Here is a 21233-nt window from a genome sequence, read left to right on the forward strand (position 1 = left end):
GCCATCTAGCTAAGGGCCCGTAATGGTACAAGATTACATCATCCTATCAAATAACTATCCTCCTCTGGCAACATTATACCGAGTCTATTAAAATATGACTCGAAGCAAGAAGATTCATTCAAATACATTTTTTTCTTGATTAACTAATTAGAACTCCACGACATTTAATTTCCAATGACTTTACCTTTCGATGTCCCGAATTGGTATAGAAGACAGCACTCACAGACAACAAAATAAATATAGCTATTGCATACGCTTTGGTAATTCTAGGCAATAACTCCGTAAGGGCTGCAAGGAACGTTCCCGCGAGTACGACAGCCACTAGGGACTTTAGACCTTGGGGATTAGGGGGGCAAACGTATTTCGCCGTGTTTAGTACTAGCCCCTGGGGGTTAATTACAGTCGACCACCCCCGAAACAAATACTACAGGAAACTAATTTTCAATGAAATGCCCGACGCGGAGTTATTTCCTAGATCTACCAACGCTTTAAGTTAATTTATAAATTGTTAATTTGTATCCTCCTCCTAAGCCTAATATAACCGGACATAGTTTAAGAATCCATCCTAATGCATAAGTACTGAAAGAGAGACACGTCTAAAAAATCTTCAATCAGAACTAATCCTTTTCTCGGCTTCTGTAATATTTGATAACTGATCAAGGAAATTACAAATGAATAATCCTGATTACTTATATTTATCCCAGCGTTTTCCTTACTAAAATTCAATGCTCTACTGGAAGTAACGCTGACCTAAATATATAAAGATCCTTCGTAATTTGCACATGATCTTTATAAAAAAAATCTTCAAATTTACGATGTCTTGAAAACGAGTTATATAGATCTAACTATGGGAATAACTGAGAATTCAGACACTTGCTTAATCACCTCTTGTTTTGTATGCACCATGAGACCTAACTATCCAGCTTGTACACTATACTCGTTTTTTTTTAATCTGTCCACCCGCCTGTGGTGCTCGCGCATGGTAACTCTGTGTCCCGGGCTTTAAATAGTTACGCTATGTGTAAGTTTTAGTTAATAAAAGGATATCTAGATGTACATTTGCAACTGAAAAGTGGTTTAATCGAATATTAACGGTGTAATTCGCATACAGTAAATTATTAAAATATTTTTCAGTTGAAAATATACACCCAGATATCCTTTTATTTACCTAAAACTTACACATAGCGTAACTATCTAAAGCCCGGGACGCAGTGTTACCATGCACGAGCACCACAGGCGGGAGGACAGATGGAAAAAACCGAGTATAGTCATAATTACCTTTTAATTACAAGAAAACCAATTCTTGCATACACGGGGCACATGTTCTTTATCAACCCTGGGCAAACAAAACTGTGGGCCAAAGTCGTTACCCCAGTCTGTTTGCCACACATACCAAAAATTTAATCCATTCTAAATCGTACCTATCTTTGGCCATTGTGGGCTGCCCTGTTGTCTGTCAGCCTCGACACCCAAGTGATTGCGGCAGACATAACCACTCCTTCCTTGCTAATAGGAACCAAATGGTAATGACTTGCCAGATTAACTTTCAGTGGGGTTTAGTTGATTATGCTTTCAACGAGAACCCTGGCTACTGAAGGATTCCGTTTGATTTTACCTCTGAATAAAAAGTGACAGAGATATTTGGGGTCATGGAAAACTCAGATGATTATAAATCATTTCGTCCATGAAACTTCGCGGAATTATTTTATATATAAAAAGGCGAATGTGTGCGGGAGAAATTTGCCTTGAGACTAGACTCGTTCCCTAGTTTATTGTTTACAGTTTGGCGTTGCTGTTGTTGGCAATTATTATGCTTTTTCTCTTTCCGAACAAGGGTAAACAGAGACGGTTGGAGTTAGGAAGGGCATCAGTTCGTAAAACTTATACCAAAACAACTTGAGAAATAAACAATTAAGTGAGTTTTAAAGACTGCTGGGCCTTGACCCTGGCTGACAACCCACACATCTCTTGAGAAAGGGCTACAGATAGGGCCTGAAAGTACTCGAGTGTTGAGTAAAATAAAATGTAGATATTTATAAGTAAGCACGTTTTACGCAGTAAATTTGTGGGGTTCTTTTTCAATTCTCGGAAGAAAACTGAAAGAAGTTTTTGTTTGGTTCAGTTCAGTGAGTGTTAGAATCCTCTGGAAGAGGCTCACTGAAACAACAGCGACCCCGACTACGGATTATTCTGAGAAGAAGTAGAAGGAGAAGACGACCATCGGTCATGAATGTTTTTCAAAGAATTGACATTATGTCCACAATGTTCTTATGGAGAAGCAAGCTCCTTGCTTATACCTACGACATCCAATGACAAGAATGTGTTTCGAATGCAGTACAGGTGCGGAATAAAAATTGGGTGCCATTTTAACGTGTGTCCTACCTTTGAATTTATCTGTTTTAGTGTGCATCCTACCAATCCAAAATGCCGAAAAATACCAAACTGCCAAAAATACCTCGAAACTATCTATGTAGGTAACTATCTTTCTATCTATTTTAGAAGACTTGACAACTCACCACCAAACTGCCAAAAATAGCTCGAAACTATCTTTTTATCCAGATAAATATCTAGTTAACTATCTTTCTATCTATTTTCGGCTTCCCACAAACACTTTAGATGTGTGATTATATAAAAAAAAAGTAAAAACAAAATTCTTTACTAGAAGAAGAAAACTGAATTAATTTACAAATACATTTGAAATATGATGAAAAGAAACACGCAGCAGTTTTCCTACGGCACATTGACAAAGGTCGACCGCTTAAAAGAAAGGTACTACACAAAACCACTGTTCCACTTGGAAGTTTTATTGAGTAAAATCGATTCCCAGTTGCCATGGCAACAAGGTGGCCAGTACAGCACAACGCTCACATGACATCAGAAGGGAGCCGATCTGGCTGAATGTGCTTAGAAGACCATCACAGCTCCACTTCCTCTTCCAACCATGCCCACCTTTAGGGTTTCTAGCGAGGTCTTCATATGCGCCATGCAGCTGGAGCACTGGACTGGCCTAATATTGCCACGGAAACTGGAAATACTATGGAAAAATATTCCAGAACGTTAAAGTGTAAAGACTCTAACTAGAGGATGGTGTGAGAGTTCTAATGTCTATAAGAACTATCTGGAGTAGCAATGACTAAAGGTTATGGAAATGCTACCGCTGACTTGGATGTTAAACTTGAGTATAACATCAATTAAACATTACAATTTCTCAAGACAGTTATTCTTATATTTAATTTTCTTTAGATGTTCCTTGAGAAAGTTTTGGGCGTCGTACGAAAAGACGCCGAGGATTGCAGTTCTGCGGGCTTATGCATCTTGCTGGAGGAGGAACATAATGTCGTTCCTGATCTCATCGGGCTTGGTGCCGGGGTCGTATCGCATGAAGGGCTTTCCAGATTTTGAGATGAGGAATTTCTCCCAGTTCCAACGGACGTCGTTGGTCTTCAGGGGCTTGTAGTAGAGGGCGTTTGGATCAGCGAAAGCGATGCGGGTACTGGGACAGTAGGCCTAGGAAAACGGAAGGAAATTCGTCATTATTTCGTTGAGATTTTAGGTTAATTGTTTTTTGAGTCTTGAAATATTCCTGCTGCTTTTGAAGTGCTAGAAAGTATATTAATTAAAAAGCAGCAATGTATTGTTAGCGTTTTGAGAATTGCTATCTACCAATGATCGACATCAAAATGCCCCCAAAGGATTAAAAAGAAATAAGATATGAACATTGAAAAAATTATTCGATACCTACAAAGTTAATCCTCACCATATTACTGTCGTTCAGAGTCACGATAAACCTCTTCCCATCTTTTAATCAAAGTCAATTCGTACATATTCCTATAGAAAACTAAGACAGTTCCATTCATCTCAGAAACACACGACATTCAACGTGTCATTTCAACCCCGAGAGAAAGAAACAAGTGACAATAGCGACAAACCTACCTTCAAGTAAGTGTATAGAGGGTGTTCCTTCTCGCCATTAACCTCTATTTTCTTGAAGAGAGTGAAGTTAGGCTTGAAGCCATTCCCTGGGCGAACGTATGTGATCCCGTTCTGCAGTTCCGTTGCATTTGCAGCTGGCTCTTGCTGTTAAGGGAAAACGCCAGAGATAATTTGCATGGGTAAACAACTCACTAACATCAAAATATCTTGGAAGGCTGTTGCTGTTAGATTTAAATGGCCTTGTGTCTAGCTTGGGTTATTTAACCTTGGGGTAAAAAATCTAGCACAGGATGAGAGGAGAGAAAGTCTAGAAGTTAAAATAGAAATGGACGAATTAGAATACATCGCAGAAAAAGGGTAGCTTGAAGCAAAACAAACCACCTCGCAGGCTTTTCTAATCTGAAAACATATTTCACAAAAGGATATTTATCTTTGTGTCTTGCGTTGTTTACTAAAATATTTAAGAACTTAAGAACAACATACTTTTGTTTTTGTTTTTTTTATTGTAAAATTTTTGGCACATGACATACTTATGTTGCCGTAGTGGGATACACCGACTAACTGCGCTGCTCAGATCAAGGTCTAGACTCTAGAGAGTATGTTACTCACTAGACCTTTGTTCAGATGACCCTAAAACATTCGATCGTCCTTACTTCAGTTTCTGAGAAGTGCAATAATTACCGTGAATTGCTTATGCTTTATGATGAAATTGGAACGTTCACGCGTCTCCTTCAAAGTCTGAGTTACTATGAAAGAAAAAACAAAAGCAAGTCTGTTTAGTGTCGAGATACATCCAAGATGCGCATAACCAAAACATGGCGTATAGCCCAGCCACGGTCTAGCCGTGAGCCCAACCGACCTCAGCGCCACGACACAAGAGTTACAGTATCAAGTCCTGTAACCCTTGGCTATAAATAACCGCATGAAAGGCCGTTCTGTAAACACGACCTCCTGGACTATAAACAGCCTCATGGTAACAGTGACTCCCCGAATCTCGCTCTTAATGACAGCTTCTTTGAGAGATAACTGCGTCATTCAAACACAGCGCTCATAGTAACTAGGAACCCAGCCATAATTAAACTGCAACATGACATCGTCATTTGTATCAATTAAAAGAAAATGAGAGAACACATGAAAGTTATGAGATCTTCAACGCAAACGATAATTGTCTATTCTTGTGACACAGGAGTCTGTCTAGTCATATCTGCGCCATAATTAGGATAGTTTGGGTTACCAGCATTAGACGTCATCTCCATTAAAGTATCGAGAAAAATCTAATTAAATCATCTTCTGATTAAAATAAGCGCATTCTATGTTAACAATGCAAAAGTGTTGATGTGAAATACAATCAAAATTAAGTCATGAATAAGTCAAGAAAAGTATTTATGAATAGCTCAACAATCTATGTATACGATAAATATATATATATATATATGAGAGAGAGAGAGAGAGAGAGAGAGAGAGAGAGAGAGAGAGAGTAATAAAGGTATTGATTTTCTTAGTATTGCCATCTAATGATGTCATCTACTACTGCAAATGGAATAAAAAACAGCTGTGTATACACAATTATATATATATATATATATATATATATATATATATATATATATATATGTGTGTGTGTGTGTGTGTGTGTGTGTGCATATATATATATATATATATATATATATATGCACACAATTTTGTGTATATATGTATGTATGGATAAAATCATGAACAAAATGCTCTATTAACAAAGTATAGTGTACTACAAAACTCTATCAATTTTAATAAGTGGGCTGAAAACAAACATGAAAGCACCATAGTCCCAAAATTCACTGCGAAAACTCACCTTGCCGAACTGGTTGCAAGGGAAGCCCAACACCTCGAAGTTGTCGTAAGACTCATGAAGCACATTCATATCGAGGTACTGAGCAGTGTAACCTCAGTAGGTTGCCACATTCACGATGAGGATAACCTGTCAAAATGTGGAGAAAAACATACTTAGAAGTTAAGTTAGTAATATATCCATCTATATATGTGTGTGTGTGTGTATGTATGGGTGTATATTACACACGTACACAAATACACTTTTATATTCCTAGCTGCTGTACGTTTGCGTATAAATAGATACACAGTGTACGAACACCGCCTTTTCTGAGCATTCATATCCTGTCTTCTGGGCATTCATTTCCTGTCACTTAATCAGTTTCACCATCCATATCAAAAATTGGAGTCCGTTACACAACACTACCGGATGTTTTTGTTATTAATATTTATTATGCAGTACGAAAACATCTTATCAGACAGAAAAAAAAAAACAGGAAAAGACATGCGCGAAAAAAATGGTAAAAAAACTACAAAAAACGCGTTAAACTGGCATAGAAGTTCGCATAGTGTGTTTGTTGAGACTGCATAAACCACATGTGTGTCTCACAACGCTGTCAGACTAGAAGATAAGTATATCTAATACAAACGGCTCATTCTGATTAAGAGAGAGAGAGAGAGAGAGAGAGAGAGAGGAAGCAACATTCATTGCTCATCATATTTGTAAGATTAAATTACATAGAAACTAAGAACAGTTTTTAAAAGCTGCGGTATTATAAACCTCGCCCTGGGTATGTTCAAGGCTAGACGCACAATGAACAATTAGTTTTCATATGGAGCAAGTCAAGTGAAGTTGGTTTAGTCTTGCCTATACTGCAAAAACCCCGTGGTCGTTTGATATTTTGCTTGTCCTTTCATACAGTTAGTCGAGGCTATGTGACCTTCACGCATTCACAGCGATGAGAGAGAGAGAGAGAGAGAGAGAGAGAGAGAGAGAGAGAGAGAGAGAGAGAGAGAGAGATTTAAGAATTATAATCAAAATATGATATATCAAGATAAAGAAAATCTGATGCAAAATAAAAGAGAGAGAATCTCATTGTGATATTCAAGAATGACTTCAAAAATTTCAGTTAAAACAGTAAAATTATCCAAATGCTGACCGCTTTTATCGGGAGCGCAGAACTTTATTAATCTATTTATTGAATTTACAAATGCAGTCACAAAAACATTGTCCTAGCTGATCAAAGGCCTAAGAAAAGTTTCGCGATCAGTTGGTGACCAAAGCATGCGAATAAAGTATTTAATAAGCCTTAAAACTGATGTTACTTTCTACAGAGATGCTTGTAGTTGTAAAGGTGAAGCTTTTATGCCTATTGAACCTATTTAAATTACTTCCTAGGATATACGTAAACCCCTTCAATATCTCCCCTTTGATGTTTGCATGAGAGAGAGAGAGAGAGAGAGAGAGAGAGAGAGAGAGAGAGAGAGAGAGAGAGAGAGAGAGCCATTCTAGATTTAACTTGCTTAATTCATGCATCACACTGGGTATGTTCAAGGCTAGGCGTAAGATGCTCAGTTAATTAAATTTTGCCCTGTTAAGTGGACAGAATGAGAGCTGTGTAATCTTTGTGATCTTGTATGAATTTATTCATTATTTTAATAACACAACAAGGCCATTCCTGATCTGACCATTACATGAAAAAAACAAGCTGTGTGGGTATTCATAAGATCATGTCAATTCGTTGCATGTAGGTATTTTACTTTATAAAACTATGAATACTTAGAATGATCTCTAGTAAATTTCCACCTTATATTCTACAAACCAAGATGATACCCTGTTATAAATGTTAATATACTGCAGAAAAAAGTAAACACAGGGTATAAATCCTGACCGGCTTCGTCTTTATATCTCGGGCATCTTTGAGAAGTTTGTGTGTGTGTATATATATATGCACAGCGAGTGCAACTTACAAAATTATCTGAAAGTAGGAACTGAGCCATAAAGATGGCTACATGGCCCCTACATAACTCTCCATATTAGGTAAGAAAGGCATCCTAGGAGCGGCTGGTTGGTAAGTGGGATGGGATACCATACATGGCAACAATACATTAGTTCAATCATTAGGTTTCTCGTAGGAAAAAAAATGAGTTTGTTCCTAGTCCAAAGTGCTTGAAGGTTTGATATCTCTGGGGCTTTCTTTAAATATTAATCACTCTGGTTACAATTCAGTGCGCATTTCTATTCATCCATTGAAGATCGTACTAACAACCTGCTCATTCATTGAAGATCGTACTAAGAACCTACTCGTTCGCTGAAGATCGAACTAAGATAAACAAGAAAAAATACTCAAGATAAGCAATAAAAAATCCTTCAATACAATTGACTCGCAGATCAATTGGCGTCCTTGAACCAAGCGGCCTTAAGCACATCGCGCTCAGGAAGACAACGAATTTCGCCAAGGGTGCAAAAGGGCCTGGCTTAATCCCAGCCACATTCTGGTTCTTACAAGCTCCCCCACACGCTCTGGTCAGGAGGCTCCTTTTATGTAAATTCTGACGTCATATTTGTTGTATGCAGTTGGAATGGAAACACTGACGCCTTAGAGCAAGGTTTCTAACGCCCTAAAGCAAAGGGTCTGTCGACTGTCTTTCTAAATAACCGGTTTCTATTTGGCACACAACACCATGTACGTTGGTTGTACAACCAACTCTCTTGACTTTGCGTGAAAAAAACTAACTCTCGACTTTGTGTGGAAAGTGGTTGTCATAGTAGTGTAACATTTGTATGTGCCCAACCCCGGCTGACCATATCCCTGTAATAGGAAAAAACCGGACATAAGACCAACCCTTTTACGACAAAAAACACCCAATTTCCGAATTTACCTATAGTTTACGATTATAAACAGAATTAAATATAAATTACATCCAGTACATATTACGCTAGGCTCTCAAGAAAAAAAAAAGGGGGACAATATCAAAATACCAGCGCACCCGAGCGCTTATTTCAAAGTTTTTACAATAATGTTGAAAATCAAGAGATGTTGTAGGGCCGTTTTTGAAGGTCTCTGGTTCCCGAGTTGCTCTGTTGCGTCATGGAAGACGCCATCACCGCGTCTCACCTGAAGCACTTCTTGATGCGCCGTTTCTTTTGCAGTGTCATTACTTTTTACTGGTTTTACTACTACGACTTCATTTGACCGTAGTAATTTTTCATCGTGATAATGAGGTTTATGTCAGCGGGGTTTTATTATGGTACCCATCCTTACATAACTGAGTAAAACATTCTAGCATCTGAGACGGTGCCTCACGATGCAAATTCGTTAATGTCATCTTTTTAGGTATTAGAGAAACGATTGAAAAGAAAATGGCGCGATGCATCAGCTGATGTCTTAAATTGGACTTAAAATTTGTTGATGTCTATATACGTCTATAAACCAACCTACACTTATCTTTATTTTTCGTCATTGTACGCTAGCAGTTGGTCGAGACATAAAGACTATTACTTTTGGTTAATAATAATCTTTAACTGAATTTACTTAATTATTTACGCTCTTGAATAAGAGAGAGAGAGAGAGAGAGAGAGAGAGAGAGAGAGAGAGAGAGAGAGAGAGAGAGAGTGGTGAAAGTGCTGCGCTGTGATTCCTAGCGGTCTATCGCAACTTTTCATAGCCCCAGGCTTTCAACTTTCTAAGGTTAACCTCCTTCGACCACCTTTGACATGATAGAGAGAGAGAGAGAGAGAGAGAGAGAGAGAGAGAGAGAGAGAGAGAGAGTCAAACTCAGGAGTTATATAGACAAATTACATATGCTGTTTAAACCGCATTCCCGAGTTGCGTGGTAGTACTACTATTCAAGATTTACAGAACGCAAATTCAATTCGTTCATCCATAATCAGAGTGACAAGGCTATTGTTGTTCCAGCTACATTGTGTAACCACCGGACAAAATGCAGGGAATAAGCGTGAAATTCAACGTTAATAGGTATCGATAGGCGAAGCGTATAGTCTCCTAATAAGGCGCTCCGCCTGGGGGTTACCACTAACTGGAAATGTATTACAGCAGAGTTGGTTTTCGCAGCGCCCCATTGACGCCGCCAACTTCACTGCTTTCTCCCGCCAACTTTCATCCAATCTTTTTGGTCTTTTCCTATTTGGCTGTCCAACTTCTCTACCTTTCACATATTGAGGAACAATTCGTTTTGAAGCCACTTGAATCTTTCAAAGTGACTGTGTAGTTTCGTTAAACTCAAACGAGCATGATAATAACTCGTATGATAATAATCTGAATATGACAAAATAATCAAGAAATAAGAGTAATTCAATTAGTTGAATAATCAATAAACATAAAAGGAAAAGTTAAACTAATGGTAAACATTAAGAGTAATATTTTCAGTGGATTGTTAGTTTAAAATACCCGTCTGGCAACAGACAAAAGCATATGCTGAACGATGAGAAACTTGACTGTAAGTTCTTGCAATAGTTTTGTAATACTTTGCGTAACCGCAAGAAATTCCTGCGTTTTACAGTCAGTTTTTGGACCTCCAATAACGACACCATTACGACATAATAACAAAACTCTATACTGTAAAGTTCCAAGTTGCCGGTCAAGCGTGTGACAAGATTTAACATTCACCAGAGAAATCTTCTTTGCGCGCTTTAGGATAAATGGCGCGAAATCAAAATGTTTTAACAATAATTACCGGTATTTTTTTTTTTTTAAAGAAAGCTGTCTTTTCATTTTATTGCCAGATACTTCTTTCGTTTCTAATAAAACGCTTATATACGTTTAGACGAACGTAAATAAATAAATTCATTTGATCACGCAAAAATGCAATTTACCTTACGGTAATTACAATTGACAGAAGTGCATTCATTGCCTGAACAGTATTTCGCACACCAGTTCTGCACATAATAATAATAATAATAATAATAATAATAATAATAATAATAATAATATAATTAATTATTATTATTATTATTATTATTCTCAGACCGTGAAAAAGACATATATACGTAATACAAAAAGCAACTATCAAACTACAGATAACACAGAAATAAGACTAGTAATAATCATAACGCTGACTTGAGATATATTGGACTTACCTTCCCCTTGTATTCAGAGAGGGAAATGTTGCGACTCTCGAAGAGGTCCGACTCTTCGAAGTCATAAATGGTACCTCCGTTGGAGGGATGGTGGAAGCACGCCCGAGATGCGACGCGGTCCTGGGCACGGACGCCCACGCCGATGGCCGCCAGGGATACCAGCCCCGCCCACAACATCCTGGAAAGGAAGAATACGTAGGAATGACTTCAGTTTTGGCAGTATAAGAAAATCCCGCTCCCGCAACATTAATACAAGAAGCAAAGATATGAGTGGGAGTGGTACGTACAAGGAACAGCTAGCTAACCCTAGACCGATATGAATATATATATATATATATATATATATATATATATATATATATATATATATATATATATTATATATATATATATATATATATTATATATTATTATATTATTATATATATATAGAGAGAGAGAGAGAGAGAGAGAGAGAGAAGAGAGAGAGACGAGAGAGAGAGAGAGAGAGAGAGAGAGAGGGCTGTTCTGTCAAGACGACATAACAACGAGTGCATTACCATATGGATTACACACACAAACAAGCAGGAATGGAATTTTGTTTCCTATATAATACCAGTAAAATGATAGATAATCTAAAACTAATAAAACTAAGCAAAACATTTTTCCCAAGCAACTTGTTCTAAGCTTTACCCATCTGAAGGGAAACAGTTTTTTTCTTTTATTCATGCCGATTTCTTTTAATCACACTACAGATCGCCGGCTATGCCACGTAACCTGCTATAAGGTAACAGGTTCTCTTGAACTTGATCAGGTTAAATCCCGATTATTTTTTTTTCTTCTTTTTCTTCTTTTACTGGAGAGGGCCTCATCAGACCTGCTTTATGACAACTGGCTGGTTTTGCAAGATAAACCGGTTAACCATTATAACGTGACAAATATCTTCTTCAACATACTCCATATCACGTCTAACAAACCGGTATGTCATTAAATTACAAAAATACTTCTGGCACCTCCTTAAAAACAAAATTATTTTGAGATAATTGTCCAACTAGATTTACAATTACAGAAGCTGACAACTCCACATTAATAGTATCTAGGCCCTAGGGTAACGGTGTGTATTTCACCAAAGATAACACATCAAAGTAGGGGTATATGTGTTTTGGCTGTGTGTGTGTGTGTGTGTGTGTGTGTGTGTGTGAGAGAGAGAGAGAGAGAGAGAGAGAGAGAGAGAGAGAGAGATTACCAATAGTAACAACAGAATTGTACGCGTGTACGAGTAGGTATAACAAATGTAATAATGCTCTCGTGTATATCGATCTATCTATCATCTATCTATATCTATATCTATATATATATTAATATATATATATATATATATGTGTGTGTGTGTGTGTGTGTGTGTGTGCGTGTGTGTGTGTGTGTGTGTGTTATACGTGTGTGTGTGAATCAAGAACGAGCCTAGCTTACTAGAAGAGTAAAAACTGAAGCCAAGCGCAAGAACGCAAATAGTCAATTCAACGCCAACGCATTTAGTAATGACCTCATCGGGCGTCCTTTCTTTTCGTTGGGGTTACGAAACTATCTCACGACTTCTTTGGGGTCCCAAGGCCAAACAAGAGGGTGTGAGCCTTTAGGAAAATAGTCGAGATTTGTTCTGCGGTTTCATTTGGTTCGTTGAAAGCAACCATACCCTTCCTATACAGGAGGTACGTTCCTCCTTATCAGGTTACGGCTGCGAACGTATACGTAACAATCCTGTTTTCTGAGGTCATGACCCTTGAAGTGTAGGATGTGGCATTCTTCTCTTTGCACTGTGTGTGTATATTTGATCTTCACGGAGCGGAAATTCATACAAATGCACATTTACCTGAGTATTTAGGTATATCGCAAACATATAAAACGTACAAGCCATACATTTATCTCTCTCGCGTTTCAAGCATTATTTTTATTATATTTAAACCCCTAAAAACTATATGTGTGTAAGCTCACAAAGCATATATAGACATGTGTTCGTTTAATAAGAGGTTTTGTAAGACTGACCACACTCTCTGTCCTCTTGTGACGAATGTGGTAAGGTCCTCCTGACTCATCCATCGCTTCGAGGGCTTGGAACGCCCTCTATATATATATATATATATATATAGGATATATATATATATATATATATATATATATATATATATATATTCAGTTGTATTCCACATAGGAAAATGAAAAAGGTATGTTTTCAGAAGATGCCCAACAGAATCTTCCTCCAATGGACCTCTTCTTGGAGCGTTTATTAATAAACGCTCCAAGAAGAGGTCCATAGGAAGACGAAACTGTTGGGCATTTTCTGAGACATACCTTTTTCATTTTCCTATGTGGAATACAACTGAATTACTATATCTTCGTGCCTAAGAAGATATGTATATATATATATATATATATATATATATATATATATATATATATATATATATATATATATATATTCTCTTCATTACGGTTAGATGCATTTGAGACTTTATTACAGACTGATAAAGGCTGAGTTAATAGTTGAATTTAATAGAGAGTTGTTTCTGAATATATATGTATAATATATATATATATATATATATGTATATATATATATATATATATATATATATATATATATATGTGTGTGTGTGTGTGTGTGTGTGTGTGTGTGTGTGAGAGAGAGTTCATACAACTCGAAGAGCTATGGAAAGAATTAGAGACAGAAAAAGAGCAACATGGATACAAACTAAAGTAGAGGCTATTCTATAGCAACAAATAAGAAAAAGAAATGGGCGTGAGCAGGACATATAATGATTGTCAGATAATAGATGGACGAAAAGAACAACAGAATGGGTCTCTTGAGATTGCAAACGAAGCCGGGGAAGGAAGAGAAGACAATGGATTGACGAGCTAAGAAAATTTGCGGGTACAGAATAGCATAGAAAGGCCATTAATTAACAGAAGGAAGTGGAAGGACACGTCTGAGGCCTTTGTTCTGCAGTTGACTAGAAACGGCTGATGATATATATATATATATATATATATATATATATATATATATATATATATATATATATATATATATATATATATGTATATATATATATATATATATATATATATCTATATATATGTATATATAGTAGTATATATATATATATGTATATATATATATATATATATATATATATATATATATATCATCAGCCGTTTCTAGTCAACTGCAGAACAAAGGCCTCAGACGTGTCCTTCCACTCCCTTCTGTTAATTAATGGCCTTTCTATGCTATTCTGTACCCGCAAATTTTCTTAGCTCGTCAATCCATTGTCTTCTCTTCCTTCCCCGGCTTCGTTTGCAATCTCAAGAGACCCATTCTGTTGTTCTTTTCGTCCATCTATTATCTGACAATCTCATTATATGTCCTGCTCACGCCCATTTCTTTTTCTTATTTGTTGCTATAGAATAGCCTCTACTTTAGTTTGTATCCATGTTGCTCTTTTTCTGTCTCTAATTCTTTCCATAGCTCTTTGAGTTGTATAAACTCTCTCTCACACACACACACACACATATATATATATATATTATACATATATATTCAGAAACAACTCTGTATTAAATTCAACTATTAACTCAGCCTTTATCAGTCTGTAATAAAGTCTCAAATGCATCTAATCGTAATGAAGAGAATAAGGCAGAAGCAGCCGCTGCAAATTGAACATAATCATTGCCGTGTTCCATTGCTGTTTCAGTGCTTCCAGTTTTAGAAATACAAGTTCGGCTTTCAAGATGTGCGATTTCCTTGACTTCTACAGAATTTTTATCCTTCAAATGGGTAAATTCCTCAGGAGTAAGTATTTTTTCAATGTTTAATATTTTCTCGGAATCGATGACTTACAATGACGGAACTCAGTTCAATCATACATGCTTTATGAACAACGAACTGCGTATAACTGCTCTTATATAAAACGCAAATGTTCGAGTGCACATGTACGTATAGTGCATGGTTTGCCACCAGGGCAGGAGAGAAGAGTTCGAACATTTTATTACATACATCAGTGGTATGAATTTTGCTAATCTGTCCTCGAGTGAAAAGGCTGTTGCTCATTACACAGACCGACGGAACAGGGAACTCTTGCCCTTATATACCGCAGGTCTGATTGAAGATAATGGAAAAGAACTTTCGAGTAACTATAAAAACAAAAGACCTTTTTTAGATCTTGGTTTTCGGGGGTCGTTATATAGGACTAATGTTTCTTAGAGGTCATTATCTTTTCACGATATTTACAGTCTTTTGTTTATGATTTTACGATCATCCCCAAGGGGCGGGTACCAAATACGCTGCAAAGGTGGACACATTCCGGGTTAAAACCCCTGGGGGTCACAATCTAGGAAAGATCCGACCTTTCTGCAGAAAAAAAAAGAAGAAAAACCGAGGAATGTAAATAAACGTAGAGACGAAGAATAAAAAAAAATTTGCCTTTGAGAAAGAAATATACTGAAAAATTGTGGACGGTATCAAATATCGGTGGGTCTTGGACTTATAAAATAAGAATAACAAATAGTGGACGATATCAAATTCCGGTGCGTCTTGCACTTATAAAATAGAAAAAACGTGGACGATATCAAATTCCTGTGCCTCTTGGGCTTATAAAATAAAATAAAAATGTAGACGATAACAAATTCCGATGTGCCTTGGACTTTTAAAGTAAAAAAAAATAAATTATGGACGATATCAAATTCCGGTGCGTCTTGGACTTATAAAATAAAATAAAATAAAATTGTGGACGATATAAAATTCCGGTGCGTCTTGGACATAAAATAAAAAAAAAATATTGTGGACGACATCAAATTCCGATGCGTCTTGCACTTATAAAATAAAAAAACATTGTGGACAATCTCAAATTCCTGTGCGTCTTCGACTTATAAAATAAAATAAAAAATTGTGGATATCAAATTCCTGTGCGTCTCGGACTTATCATTTTTTTTCTTAAATGTAGATGATAACAAATTCCTGTGTGCCTTGGACTTATAAAATAAAACAAAAATTATGGACGATATCAAATTCCGGTGTGTATTGGACTTATAAAATCCCAGAAAACTTGTTTTGCTGTGACTTGTTTAAGTAACGGAACTTCCCGGTACGAGCGAAAGAAAAAAAAGAGAGAGTTGTGACAGCCAATCTGATTAGAAACTAAAGGGAGTTCTTGCGACTCATACATAGTACTACATCTTTTTCATTCACAGCATCGTCTTCATTGATAACCATTTACGGAGGGTTTTAGGCGATATTTTTTTTTAATTGAACAAGAGCTAGAACCTTACTCTGTATATATATATATATATATATATATATATATATATATATATATATATATATATATATATATATATAATCAGGCAAAGGGAAAGTGCGCACTTTCATTTTAAGTCTGTCTTGAAGAAGCTATAAATGAGGAAGCATGAAAGTGAATTCTTACCCGGAGGCTATGTAATGACAAAGCCTTTTTTTACGTTTGGAAGGCTACACAAACTATCTAAGAAAAACACGACACTCTTGATTGTCATTATAAAAGATTAGTTTATCCAGACCTCTGAGCCTAACAACGGCTCTTCTAGGGCTGGTTAAAATTGTTAATTATTCGAAGTTGGTTTTAAAAATAATGAAATTCAATGTGCTACCTAATTCAAATGCTTCTGAGAAACTTAACTCATATATAAAATGCGTTGTAAAGCTTCAATATTCAGACCAATCTAAAGAAAGGGTCATGACTACTATTTAATCCCGATTTCGGATGAATATTTACGAGTTTGTCTGTAACAGAGATTTTAATAAACAAGGAAACAAACAAAAACTAACCAAAGGAAAAATAATTCTCTAAAATTCATTACATGGCTTTCTCAAGCATGTATATTAAAATCTTACTTTCTTTCAATCATCTTTCTGTTCATGAAACACATGACACATTCTCCTCTGAGAGAGAGAGAGAGAGAGAGAGAGAGAGGAGAGAGAGAGAGAGAGAGAGAGAGAGATTATTGTAATCAAGTCACTGAGGTTGAGTTATTATACAAACATGGGGTAGTAACATAATAACCATAAATATTTTACCTATCTGTAATAGTTATTGACACCCACAAACATTTTATTTGCCTTTTCTTTTACATCCTAACTGAACAGAAAAAGGAAGAAGGTAGTTCTTTCGAAGGCTCAGTTAAACATTTTCATCTGTTTTCTGGGTCCATGTGCATAGGAGTTGTATTACTGAAATACGACTAAGTGGAAGTCTGTGTGAATGTGCATATGTGAGTCTACATATTTTGTAGATTTGTTTTTATTTATGGGTCTTAATATTTACTGATGTTTCCATTTTGCTTACCTGGCAGTCTATCTTATTTTAAAACACATGAACATGAATGTTTGAAAAGATATATTATGTGTAGCATGGACTTTTTCTCCACTGTAACAGTCGACTAAAAAGCAGGTAAGTATTTATAGCCTACACACAAGAATCCAGAATATATTACTAGACATTCTACATAGAGGTAACACTACATGCATACTTAAATAACGGAGTATCTAACAACTGTCAAAAGTCAAGAGAGCTCACCTGTTGGGGTTCGAGGACAATCCAAACTCCACGTACGTCAGACGTACACTGAATAGGATTCTTGATGCGGGATGCTGTTATTGGTGTGGAGCGGCGGGTTGTCTTTTAGAAGGGCCGCCGGTTGCGCAAGCAAAGTCAGGTATCGTACACATTCTGGGGATATTGTTGTTTTCTTTGTTTCACTTCTGCTGAGTTACGCAATTCAGGAAACAGAGCTTTTCGTTTCAAAATTGAAGCATGAAATTTCACAAAAAAGGTAAATTTTCTGTTTAAATTGTTTACTTAACAGGTTGTTTGATGTTCTATTACGATACTATTTAAATAAAATGGGCGTACGTATATATGAAACAGAACCGCCTCGATTATGTCGTGGAACTAGTGTATGCTAACTCCGAATTAGTAGATTACAAAATATCTCAAGAGACTGCATTGAGGCACCCGAATCTAAATGATACACATTCAAGACAAAAGTCTCTCAATTTGTACATTGCTGACGTCGATATATCCATATTTCATTCCAGTCATTAAAACATATAATCCAAAAGCATGTATCAGAGTAAAGCGATAGGGTAATGACGTTTACGTGAAATGAAATTTGAGTACAAGTAAGTTTTTAATTTTAAAAATGAGAGAAATTCATATACGGAACTGCGTTGTTTCCAACGTGCATATCAATCATTATACATCTGGTACCCAGACAGTTGCCATTGGATATTATTCAGCGAGCAGCGCTCGCCACGTCGTATAAATATTAGGAAAAAAATTACGCACACGACATACTGGATGACTTTTTTGCATGTCCACAGGATATCGTAAACCAAGCAAAAAGCGTTAAATTGGAGTTTGATGGCAGCAAAAGCGTGGGAATAACCTACAATAATATATCATTATACTACGTGAGCAAGGATACTGGTTACATCGGATTTGCTGGAAAAAGTAAAAAACGTAGTGTTGGATCATAAGCAGGCATGATTTTGAAGTTTAAATTGAACTCCTTTCAGCATTATTTTAAAGTCTGCTTAGGTTGTATTGAAAGTGCGTCAAACAGAGCGTAGCTAGACCCTCTGGAGTTCTCGTGTAGGTACCTGTCCCCAGGCATTTTTACGCTTCCTCTTATTATAGCAGTAGACTGCAACTCTGGTCCCCAACAGGAAATGCCTATGGTGAAATAGTGGGAAAACCCCAATTCTTTTTTTTTTATCGTATCCCCTCCATTGTGCGCCCTATAGCAACAAATTATCGATGAATTCTATGATATCAATAGATTGTAGGGTATTCAAATGTTCCACTGGTGACCCAAAACGAAAGTAGGTTAGTTTCACATTTCCATGAAAAAAATAAAGTACATTCTCTACCACTAAAGGAAAATATAATAATAATAATAATAATATAATAATAATAATAATAATAATAATAATAATAATAAACACAGTTTTCCGTGTCGAAAATTATGATAATGGTTGCAGGTCCACAATAATATAGCAATTGAGGGTCGATGGACTTTAATAAATATCATTAGCTTCCGAACCTTGTGCTAGGAACTTCATCCTCAGTCAAGTGAACAATAGGACTTTAAAAATTCGCCAAAGAGAACTTCTGAGCAGGACAATTCACAACGAAGAACGCAAATGAGGGAAGCGTTCAACAATCCAACTATACTCTGTTTTTTTCCATCTGTCCATCCGCCTGTGGTGTTTGCGCATGGTAACACTGCGTCCCGGGCTTTGAATAGTTACGCTATGTGTAAGTTTTAGGTAAATAAAAGGATATCTGGGTGTACATTTGTAACTGAAAAGTGTTTTAGTAATTTACTGTATGCGAATTACACCGTGAATATTCGAAATAGGATATTATTATAATTGTTAATGTAAGCTGAATGCAACTATCCAAAGCCTGGACGCAGTGTTACTATACGCAAACACCACAGGCGGGTGGACAAATGGAAAAAACAAAGAATAGGTAATGCCGTTGCTATGTAATTGTGGACCTGCAACCATTAATAATAATATTAACATACTGAAGCGTAGTGTACCCACTTCCTACTGATTTTTAGAGATTTGCACTATACTAACTACAATGTTATTATTACAGTGCATTAATATGTCAATTGTCCTGACGTCCATTCGGAGGCATTGCCAGTAATTTGAATAAAGAATTTCTCTCCTTATACTATAATAACCAACCAGTAAAACCCAACTTTATGACAAACGCCTCATGACAAATTCAGATGGTCCTATTCTCCCATGGGAGAGTTGAAATAACGTTCTGGATCGAAGGAAAGATAAAGAGAGCTCAGAAATTTCTCCATTTTCATGAGACATTTTGAAGCACCTGACAACCAAGTGTTGTACTGTTGGATGCAAAAGGAAAATGAAAAAAATGAATAAATAAATAAAAATAGCGGGCAAACAAAAAACCATGAACAACTATTGAATACCCTTTCACATCTTTGTTTTTTCACTCTATCCTAAAGTCTACCCAACGTCCACAGAGTAAACTCAATGGATCTTTACTCCACCCATATCAGGACCTTCTTACACAAGCTTGACTACACCCTTCCTAGTGCAGGTTGACTTAAGGGTATACAGGGAATATTTACCAACACTGGCCTGATAACCAGTGAGAGTTTATCTATGCTGTTTTAAATCCTGGACTCCTAAATCAATTATTTCTTTTTTAATATTGTTACCTCTTTTACTAGATGGAGCGACTTTACAATAATGTTGACTACTTAAGTGAACAAGAATTACAGTCAATGCCACATATGAAAATTAACTTATAAGGTAGTGAAAAATCTTACAACCTCAGGTGATTCCTGGATGTTAGGACCTATCTTTCAAATATGCACCTCTTTTACACACTATTACCACCAGCTTCTAAGCCTCTCCTCCTCCTCCCTTCAGACACAACTTAATTATACACTCTTTTTGCCAACTCAACATCTTCCATTCTCCCAACATGACCATTCCATCTCAAAAGTACAGTTCCATCAATTCACCTATGTTAACCCTTTCACCACTTCTGCTCTAAACATTTCTCATTCTTTTAATCCTTCTTACACCTTTACTTCAATGGCTTCAACCTTTTCATTTGCATTAACACTGGCACTTCACTTCAGTGAAACGGATTTGGTTGAAATGTCACTTTATAATTCCAATTCCTGTATTGATTGCTAAGACTCACCCCAAATCTTTTGCATACAACTCGCTACCTCCCTTGCTTCCCTTACTCCTGTGAGTTACCTTGTCATTAACCGATACATTTACTCAAATTCCTGTATGCATCACTTCTGTTCTTCCACCACTCTTACTAATATTCATCCTCCATCTTCCTGGTTTCTGTTTTCTCTCATGACATCACTTCTCAACTTCTTCCTCTAGTTGGTACTTTCAAACACTTTCATTAATTTTTGCAGCTTCTCTGTCTTTCATCAACTCTCTGTCATCTCCAAACAATAATTCCACACTACCTTCACAACTCATTTGGCTAGCCCTTAGCTAGAACATATTTAATTTCCTTGTTTAGCTTCTTTCATCAATCCCTCAATTACGAAGTAAGATATTAAGCAGCCCTAAAGGCATAATCCACCTTTGTCTGAGATTCACTTTTGCACCAAACCAGTCACTTGCCCAGTTACATATTCTATCAAAAGCTTTGCTTCCATCGTGGAAACTTTTACATAATTGCTCTTCTTGTGTCACCTTCCATTACTTTCCCAAGAATTCTGAGGCTTAAACTAACACCTCCCACCCTTGCATTATTCAGCTCTGCCTCTCATCTATCTTCCACATGAAACAAATCATCCA

General features: G+C 36.6%; 1 pseudogene across 1 annotated transcript; it reads right to left on the reverse strand.

Annotated features, from left to right (window-relative positions):
• Nucleotides 1-2788: 2788 nt before the first annotated feature.
• LOC135218288 (glutathione peroxidase-like) lies at nt 2789-17567 on the reverse strand (annotated as a pseudogene). Its single transcript, XR_010315283.1, has 5 exons — nt 17428-17567; nt 10841-11018; nt 5765-5890; nt 3934-4077; nt 2789-3507 (listed from the first exon to the last, which is right to left on the reverse strand). The product of XR_010315283.1 is annotated as a glutathione peroxidase-like (transcript).
• Between the last annotated feature and the right edge of the window lie 3666 nt (nt 17568-21233).

The sequence above is a fragment of the Macrobrachium nipponense genome, chromosome 11, assembly GCF_015104395.2.
Source record: "Macrobrachium nipponense isolate FS-2020 chromosome 11, ASM1510439v2, whole genome shotgun sequence".
Lineage (NCBI taxonomy): Eukaryota > Metazoa > Arthropoda > Malacostraca > Decapoda > Palaemonidae > Macrobrachium > Macrobrachium nipponense.